Source organism: Delphinus delphis, chromosome 16 (genome assembly GCF_949987515.2).
Source record: "Delphinus delphis chromosome 16, mDelDel1.2, whole genome shotgun sequence".
NCBI classification, from domain to species: domain Eukaryota; kingdom Metazoa; phylum Chordata; class Mammalia; order Artiodactyla; family Delphinidae; genus Delphinus; species Delphinus delphis.
Genome location: NC_082698.1, coordinates 82254665 through 82257359, shown reverse-complemented (window position 1 = coordinate 82257359; position 2695 = coordinate 82254665). Strand labels below are relative to the sequence as shown.

Here is a 2695-nt window from a genome sequence, read left to right as displayed (position 1 = left end):
CACGGGCTCTAGGCACACGGGCTTCAGTAACTGTGGTGCATAGGCTTAGTTCCTCCGTGGCATGTGGGATCTTCCCAGACCAGGGATTGAACCTGTGTCCCGTGCATTGGCAGGCAGATTCTTAACCACTGTACCACCAGGGAAGTCCCAGACAACTGAGTTTAATCATTATTACACATGGGTGGGTGTTAAAAAAATTTTAGGAGAAATGTAGCAGTGTGTAATCTCAATACTTTCTGGTTTCATCCTGTGCCACCAGAGTATTGGGAAGCTTGGGACTGCTCAGGCTGAACCAGTCTGTGTTTCACCAGGTGGGCTGGGACTGGGCTACCACGCAAGTGCATCACCAATATTAGGGTATAGTTTAGTTGATCCAAAGGTGGAGAGGAAGGAGATATAGAAAGGGAGAGAAGAGAGGTTAAGAACATAGGGATAGGTGAAGACTATTTTAATGAAGGTGTTCCTGATACTGAATACATTGCAGAAGTCAAGACTTTAATAGTCAATAAAGGCACTTAAGATGCAAATTTTCATAGACCAAAGAGTTTTAAAATCACAAACAGACATATAATACCAATTATATAATGATAGAATTTTTTTTAAAAAATTGGAGGCATAAAGTCTGGAATAAGCTTGAGATATTATACAGTTTTTCTCATTGGATTAATCCTAATAAGAAATTGCTTATTGAGAGGACCTGAAATGAAAGAATTCACAAATTAAGTATAGCCACTAGGAGATCAGAGTGGGATCAAGAGGAATTCAGGGATCACTGACACTGGAGGATGTGGCTGTTGACTTCACCCGGGAAGAGTGGGAGCTCCTGACCCCTGCTCAGAAGGACCTGTACCGAGACATGATGCTGGAGAACCACCTGTGTCAGTGGGGTATCAAGTTAGCAAACCTGGAACAAAGAGAACCTCCACAGACCTTAGAAGATTAAGTTCATAGTCACCCCCTTCCAGAAATTGAGAAAGTGGATGATCATGTGCAGCCACGCTGGCAAAACCAAAATATGCTGAAGAGGATGGAACAGTGTTATGAACAGAATGCATTTGCAAATATTATTTGTCAGAGCAAAAATTGTTTTCCTTTAAGGCCAAATCATGATGTATTTGATTTACAGAGGAAAACTTTGAAATCATTTTCAGATGTAATCAACCAGAGTAGAAGCTGTGATTTAAAAGGAGCCTGCTGAGTTTAAAGGAGATGGGATATCTTTTCTCCATGCTAATCATGAGCAAACTTATACTGAAATTAAACATCAGCAAATACACAAAATAGAGAATGCCCACGAATGTACTGAATGTGGGAAAGCCTTCCTCAAGAAGTCTTGGCTCAACGAACATAAGAGAATTCATACAGGAAAGAAACCCCATGGATGCAGTGTGTGTGGGAAAACTTTCTCCAACAAGTTCAAGCTCATTGAACATCAGCGAACTCACAAAGGAGAGAAACCCTATGTGTGCAGTGAGTGTGGAAAAGCCTTCCTCAGGAAATTTTAGCTTACTGAACATCAGAAGACTCATATGGGAAATAAACCCCATGCATGCAGTATATGTGGGAAAGCATTCTACAGAAAGTTCAAGCTAACTGAACACTTGAGAACTCGTACAGAAGTGAACCCCTATGAATGTACTGAATGTGGCAAAGCCTTCTGCAAGAAGGCAGAGCTCATTATACATCAGAGAAATGAAAGAGGAGAAAAACCCCATGTATGCAATGAGTGTGGGAAAGGTTTCTCCAGAAAATCACAGTTCATTTTGCATCAGAAAGTTCATACAGGAGAGAAATCTCATATATGTAGTGAATGTGGAAGAAGTTTCATACAGAAGGGCAGTCTTATTATACACTAACAAACTCACACTGGATAGAAACACTGTGGATGCACTGAATGTGATAAAGCCTTCAGCCAGAAGGCATGCCTCATAGCGCATCAGTGATTTCATACAGGAAAGACTCCCTGTGTATATGTACTGACTGTGGAAAATCTTGTTCACAGAAATCAGGACTCATTAAACATCAGAGAGTTCACACAGGAGAGAAACCCTAGGGATACAGTGACTGTGGAAAAGCCTTCACTACAAATACAATGCTCGTTGTCCATCAAAGAACTCACAGGGGAGAGAGGCCCTATGGATGCAACGAGTGTGGGAGAGCCTTCACTACAAAGACAATGCTCATTGTCCATCAAAGAACTCACAGGGGAGAGAGGCCCTATGGATGCAACGAGTGTGGGAGAGCCTTCACTACAAAGACAATGCTCATCCAAAGAACTCACACGGGAGAGAGGCTCTATGGATGCAACGAGTGTGGGAAAGCTTTCTCCCACATGCCATGCCTGGTTAAACACAAGAGGACACACACAAGAGAGAAAGAAGTAGATTCAGTGAAGGTGGAATATCCTTCCATAAAGGGTCACAGCTTATTAGATGCTAGTGAACTCCTGCAAGGGAAAAGCCCTGTTAATATGGTAACTGTGCAGATGCCTTCTGCAAACCCTCACTCATCATTACACATCAGTGGGCTCCTCACAGATAGGAATGTAGTCCTTATGGAACAGTCAGATGCCAGAGCTGCACCCTCAGGACATAACAGAAAGTTTGTGCAGGAGAGGAAGCGCATGAATGCGCTGAATGTGGTTATGCCTGCAGTGGCCAATTACATCTTATTTTATGGCACAAAAAACACATAG

At 42.4% G+C, this 2695-nt stretch overlaps 1 pseudogene; it reads left to right on the top strand.

Moving 5' to 3' along the window:
* Nucleotides 1-856: 856 nt before the first annotated feature.
* Nucleotides 857-2695, top strand: LOC138414291 (zinc finger protein 350-like; annotated as a pseudogene).